Source organism: Chiloscyllium plagiosum, unplaced genomic scaffold, assembly GCF_037043375.1.
Source record: "Chiloscyllium plagiosum isolate Xiang-an unplaced genomic scaffold, Cpla_swu_hap1 HiC_scaffold_38, whole genome shotgun sequence".
Taxonomy (NCBI): Eukaryota; Metazoa; Chordata; class Chondrichthyes; order Orectolobiformes; family Hemiscylliidae; genus Chiloscyllium; species Chiloscyllium plagiosum.
This window is the reverse complement of record NW_028270176.1, coordinates 74,766,843-74,773,910: the sequence shown is the minus strand read 5'-3', so window position 1 is coordinate 74,773,910 and position 7,068 is coordinate 74,766,843. Positions and strand designations below refer to the sequence as shown.

At 43.4% G+C, this 7,068-nt stretch overlaps 1 long non-coding RNA gene across 1 annotated transcript; it reads left to right on the top strand.

Moving 5' to 3' along the window:
• Window positions 1–1,321: 1,321 nt before the first annotated feature.
• On the top strand, window positions 1,322–6,073 carry LOC148139639 (uncharacterized). Its single transcript, XR_015753719.1, has 4 exons — window positions 1,322–1,373; window positions 3,195–3,277; window positions 5,001–5,092; window positions 5,986–6,073. It is a non-coding gene; the product is annotated as an uncharacterized LOC148139639 (long non-coding RNA).
• The last annotated feature ends 995 nt before the right edge of the window (window positions 6,074–7,068 follow it).

The window sequence follows — 7,068 nt, the reverse complement described above, 5'->3', positions numbered from 1 at the left end:
AAAGAATCTACAGAGTCAAATATTAAAGACAGAAATTGCAGGACATTTAGAAAAGCTTATGATTAAACATGGTAGACTGGGTTTTGTGAAAGAGAAACTATATTTGACAAATTTACGACAGTTCATTGAGGAGATAACAATCAGGGCTGATAAAGGGCAATCCAATGATGTTCTGTATTTGGATTTTAAAAATGTAAATGATAAGGCGCTACATAAAAGGTAATTGAACAATTTAGGAGCTCATGATATCGGGGTAATGTATTAGCATGGACTGAGGATTGGTTAACCACACTGGCTGTTGCTGAGTCCTCACTTGGAGTACTGTATACAATGTTAGCTCCCATATTTAATAAAGGATAAAGTAACATCGGAGACCATTCAAAAAAGATTACTTAGCTGCTTTGAGGACAAAAGGGTTGACCTATCAAGAACAGATAAGCAGGGTTGATCTTATGGAAACAGGATTCTGAGGAGCTTGACAGAGTAGATGTTGACTAGATCTTCTAGCACCAGTGGAGTCTCAAACCAGGGGACATTACATAAGGGAACATTCATTTTAGAAAAAGTAAATAATGTTTTTTCTCAGTGAATGGCTAGAATTTTCCCGCCCAAACAATTGTGCAAGTTAAATGTGGGAGGGAAATGGTTGGGTTACTCTTCGGAGGGTTGTTCTGGCTTGTTGGGCTGAAGGGCCTGTTTCCACATAGTAGGGAATCTGGGATTCTATCTCAAATTATTTTAAAAGAGGGCAGATAGATTTTTGAAATATTGAGCAGTTGAGGGCTATGTGGATCAAGCATAAAAGAGGTGTTGAGGTCTGGGTTGATCAAGCCATGATCTGATAGAATGGGGGAACAAGCTGAAGGCGATGAATGCCCTCCTCCTGCTCCAATTCCTTGAGGCTCCATTTCATGCTTTTTTGTCTCCAAAGAAGAGAGTGATACAATGTGCTAAAGATCTCAGATGTTGTGAAAAGGAGTGAAAAAGTGGTGTTTATGTACTGATTCAGATGGCATTGATTCATCATGAGTAGGAAGGCAATTCCCTCCATGAATAAAGGAAATCTACTGCAGAACTCACACAAAGGGAATTCTTGCCCTCAGCAAACTCTCCCATCACATTACCCAACATATCAGCTAAAGCAGGACACACTGCGCATGTTCTCGCCAACAAAGGACTCCGGGTGATTGATGTCAGCACCGGACCAATGAAAGGACGGTGGGCGGTATTGGATGACCTAGCGGGATGTTGGTCCTCCAACCAATCAAAGTGAATGAAGGGCGGAGCTAAACTAAACCATGTGATCACCCTCGCGTGCGGCGCGCACAGTCGCTGTAATGAATGCTCGGGAAGTTATGGAGAGAAAGGATACGGTAAGGAAAGAAATAAACAGGGAAATGGGAGAAAAACTGTGTTGCTATGAGCGGAGAGGTTTTACAAACAAATTGTGCACGTCGGAAAACACAAATTTGAACGTCCAGTCCCGTGTTTGCAGTAAATGAGGCGTGAGCGCCGCCATCTTTGTTCGGGACAACGATTCACTGGACATGTGTGAAGCCGCCATCTTTGTAGGGGGCAAGGTGCAGCCAGGCGCATGTGCAGCCTTTCTCCAGTATAGAGTCATTGTGATCACAGCAGCCCATACTGCTCTGATTCACCTCTGGGCTCCCTCATCACCACTTTGTCAATATCTAGCTTCCTCAGTCTCGAAACATGAGTGTATTTTTGGTCTGTTTACTACTGTATTATGACTTTTATAGACCCTTTGCAAATGAGTTTTTCATTGCGGCCCAGCCCCTGACCATGTGCTGCTCTATTATCAGATTACTTTTTTCTTGAATATTTTTGACAGTCAAGAATTCTTTTTTCCAACAAGCAAGTGTCTTTTCCTTCCATTTCTGACTATCAAATTCTGCACCATTTTCATTCCCTGTAATCCATTTTGCACTCCATGAAACATCAACTGTGTTTCTCCTTCCATAGATACCAATGATTAATGCCAAAGCCCTGTTGCTTGTGGAGAGGGTGATGTTTGACTTTCTTGTACAGCTGCAGTTTGTGTGGTGAAGGTGCTCCTACAATGAGGTTGGGTAAGAGACATTATAGATTATTCATTCAGCAACAATGATGATTTGAAAGTAATGTCAAATCAACAACAGTTTGTATTTTTATTATCATGCTTATAATTTCACAAAAATACTATTGAGAACTTTAGACAGAAGGCCAGAGATGGACATATTAGGTCAGGTGACCAAAAGCAGGTTTTGAGGGATGTCTTAAAGGTGGAAAGCAGACCTGTGAGATTTTGGCTGCGAATTTCAGACCATGCTGCTTCAGCAACTGTAGAAACAGTCACACAGATGAAGTAATGAATTAACAAATGGTTGGGAGTCTCAAAGAAAATGGGTTGTCGAGGTCTCAAAGTGTGTGTGGTGCAGGGAGCTAGGGATTATCACAGCCAGGAATTAAATCAAGTGTGAGAAATTTAAATTGAGGGATATTGGCCACATGCTGGTAGGTGAGACTCGATTGGGTCGGGATATCTGGTTGGCATGGACGGATTGGACCGAAGGGTCTGTTTCCATGCTGTACATCTCTATGACTCTATGTTGCCACCACCTCTGTCTGGTCTGTGCTGCCGGTGGGACAGGACATATCCAGAGATTTTAGGAGAAATTGAAGACTGCAGATGCTGGAGGTCAGAGTCGAGAGTGTGGTGCTGGAAAAGCACACCAGATCAGACTGATGAAGGGCTGAGGCTCAAAACGTCGATTCTCCTCCTCTGATGCTGCCTGACTGTTGTGCTTTTCCAGCACCACACTCTCGATATCTAGGATGGTGATGGTGGTGTCTGGTCATTGTCTGTAAGGGATGATTCCGTGAATATGACTATGTCAGGCTGCTTCTTGACTAGTCTGAGGTACAGCTCTCCACATTTTGGCACCAAAAACTAGATGTTAGTGAGGAGGACGTTGCACCATCGAGAGGGCTGATTCTGTGGTTGTAATTTCTGGTGCCTTGTTAGATGCCACATGGTCCATCCAGTTTCATTCCTGTGTTGAGACTTTGCAGTGATTAGTACAGTGAGTAGCTGGATGGGCTGCTGTCAGGTTGGCAGGATTTTATTTACCATTGACAATGGTTTCATGGAAATCAGGAGATTCCTAATTCCAGTTATTTTTTCGTGAATTCAGATTCTACCATCTGCCAAGATGGGATTCGAACCAGGACTTCAGTCGTTTGTTTTAATATTCTGGATAAAAGCTAAATACATCAGGTTTGTTCACTCATTTTAAATATCACTTACCCTGGATTTGTTTCTTGTAAAACACTGTCCATCATCCTGTCTCCTCTATCCTCCCCTCCAATAACATGAGTGAGGAGCACATGGAGTTTCTCTGTCACCATGACTGAGATAATCCGATCTGCTGCTTCCCTCCCTCCCACTAGCCCACTGAGCCAAACTGCCTCACGTGGTGTTCCTGGTTTTTGTCCTAAACCTACATCGTTCTCCAGTCTCTTGTTAAGCCTTATCAGAGCTCATCTTTACAATTTACCCAAGCTTGCTAAATCACAGACTTTCCAACACTCTGTCTCCTCCTCCTCCTCACCGATTCACAGATATTGTTCCTTGTTCTGTCTGTCTATCTTTTCTGGTTATGCCCTTCTCTCCCCTTCTTTGAAAAACTTCCTTTTGACCTCACGGTTTTTGGAAAATCCTGCTCCATTTCCACTCTCTCTTTCCTTTCTGAATTCCTTGTATTTGGTGTCCCTCCAGTATCTATCCTTGCTCTCTCCTGTATCTCACCTACATACTGCCAGGAGTTGATATTGTGAAAAAGCACCATGTTAGGTTTCACATGTACACTGACACTGTCCAGCTCTCCCTCCCCACCATCCCTCTCCATTGTTCCACTGTTACTCAGTTACCAAACTGCTTATCACATTCCCACTATTCGATTAGCTGCAGTTTCCTCCAATGAAACATTGTAACGGTTAAACCCATTGCCTTCAGTTGTTATTCCAAATTCCTTTCTCTTACTGCTGAGCCTCTCCCTCTCCCTGGTAACTGTCTGAGGCAGAAATACGTTCTTCACAATATTGCTGTTATATCTGACCCCAAGGTGACCTTCTGATCAGTCATCTGCACAATCCCAAACACCAGGAATTCCAATCTCTTAAACATTGTTTGTCTCCTCCTCACCCCAGCTCCATTGCTACTGAAACCCCTTACCCGCCTCTGTGTCGCCTTAAATTTGACGAATCTGAAGTAGAGCCCTTGATTCCGTGACTGACCCGGAATCTGGTTCCAGACTTCCCTCCCAGTATTTACCCTCAGACACATCCACTCAGTATTTATCCTGTCAAACCCCTTAAGAATCCCATCTGTCTCAATGAGATCACCTCTCTTTCTCCAAAATCCAGTGAGTAGAGTCCCAACCTGTTCAGCCTTTATTTAAAAGATAACCTCTCCAAACCAGGGATCATCCCAGTGAATCTTCCCTGCTGAAAAATGTGTTGCTAGAAAAGCACAGCAGGTCAGGCAGCATCCAAGGAGCAGGAGAATCAATGTTTCGGGCATAAGCCCTTCTTCAGCTTATGCCCAAAACGTTGATTCTCCTTCAGCTTGGATGCTGCCTGACCTGCTGCGCTTTTCCAGCAACACATTTTTCAGCTCTGATCTCTAGCATCTGCAGTCCGCACTTTCTACTGGTGAATCTTCCCTGAAATGCCTCCAATAAAGTGACACATTTCCTTATCTAAAGGGACCAAAACTGCTCACTTTACTCCAGATATGGTGGTCTCACCACCACTTCCTCACGTTACTCTCAGGTATATACTCCCATCTCTCATACTGAAAACCCTCTAAACAAAACATTCCATTCCCCTTCCTGATGACATGTTGTAACTATGTACAGTAATCCTGCGCCACGAGGAGGGGATGGTGTGAGTTTCTAACTTGAACTGAGAGTGACAGATTTTATAAATTTGTATTACAGGATATTACAGGTGGACATTCAGATGGTAATCTCAGTAAATGTTCTGCCAAACTCTGAATTACTCAGTACATCAGGACCTGGATATTCGCATTGTGAGTATTGTGTTCCAGATCAATCCCTTTTGCTGCTTAAAAATTCTCCTTTCAATCATCACATTCTCTCAAAAGGTCTCCCCAAACCATCATGTGTTATGTAATCCTTTTATAATGATGTGATGAGTGTAAGGTTTATTATTCGAATGTGTAATTTTTGTACAAGGATGCCTCAGAGAGGGAGCAGAATATTCTTAAAGGGGAGAGTAACCATTTTGAGGGGAGGCTGTTGTTTATTGGTATCAATGACATCGGAAGAGAAGAGTTCACATTGTTGGATCATTCGAATCTCTTGTGGGGTAGAATTGACCTCCATCAGAAGGATGGATTGTACCTGCACTGGAAGGGAACAGTTGCCAGTGTTATTCAGGAGGCATTAAACCAGTGAAGGAATGTGGGTAAACCCAGAGAGAGAGTGAGGAAGAGCTAAGTCTGACGCTGGTACAGTTCAGACGTCAAACAGTCAAGGCAGGCAAGGGCAAGGCACAGAATGAGCAGTTACACTGCATTTATTTCAATGCAGGAGGCCCGATAGGTCGGGCAGAGGAGCTCAGGGTATGGTTTTGAACATGGCACTGGGATATTACAGCAATTACAGAGGTATGACTTAGGAATGGTTAGGACTAGCAGCTTAATGTTCCAAGGTATAGATGCTATAGCAAGGATAGAAAGGGGGCAACAGAGCAGGGGGGTAAGGTGGTTTTGATGAGGGATAACATTATGGCTGGGCTTCAGGAGGATATTCCTGGAAGTACATCCAGGCAAGTTGTGCAGGTGGAACTGAGAAATAAATAGTCAGCCGGGAATTGAGAAGCAAATTTACTAACAGATCACTTATCTGTAAGAATAGTATGATTGTATACAAGACGTGACCTTTTTTAATTCATTCACAGGATGAGGGTGTCACTGGCTGGGCCTCAAGGGCAGTTAAGATTCAACCACATTGCTGTTGGTCTGGAGTCACATGTAGGTCAGACCAGGTAAGGATGGCAGATTCCTTCCCTGAAGGATATTAGTGAATCTCATGGGCTTTTTTTTTTTTTTTTGGCAACAATCAACAATGGATTCATGGTGTTTAATAGATTCTTACTTCCACATTTTTATTGAATTCACATTCCACTGTCTGCTGTGACGGGATCCAAACTCTAGGCCCCAGAACGTTATCTGGTTGTCTGGATTATCCATCTAGCGATAGTATCACTAGACCATTGGGCAGGGTGAGTGACTGAGGTATCAGTGGGGCAGCACATCAGTACCAAATATCCCATGGTCTCTGTGGAACATAGAAAGGGCTGGGGAGGGAAATATATCCCTGGTGGTGGGGTCTGACTGTAGGTAGCGGAAATTGCAGAGGTTAATGCGCTCTATCTGGAGATTCGTGGGGTGGCAGGTGAGGACCGGTGGATTATATTCTTATTGTGGTTGGAGGGGTGGGGGGAAGGCGGAGGTACGGGAAGTGGAGGATATGCATTGGAGGGCATTGTTGATCACGTGGGAGGGAAATGCAGTCCTTGAAATAGGAATCCTTTCTGGGATGTCCTGGAGTAGAATTGCTTCTACTGGGAGCAGATATGGCAGAGGCGGAGGAATTGGGAGTACAGGTTCATGTTTTTACAGGAATATACTCAAGGGAAATCAGAAGAGCAAAAAGGGAACATGAAATATCTCTAGGAAATGGTTTAAGTAGAATCCAAAGCGATTCTACAAATATATCAAGGATAAAAGAAAAAACAGACAAAGAATACAACTTCTTAAAGATCAAGAAGGCCATCTGTGGAACAACAGGAGGTGGGAGAGATACTATGCTACACTTTTCTGGAGAGTTTGGAGAACTTGATAGTTAACAACAGTGATAACTTGAAAAGTGTCCATGTTACAGAGGAGGTGGTACTGGATGTCTTTAATGGCATCAAGGTGGATAAATCCCTGGGTCCTGATCAGGTGTATCCCAGAAATTTGTGGAAAGCTAGGAAAGC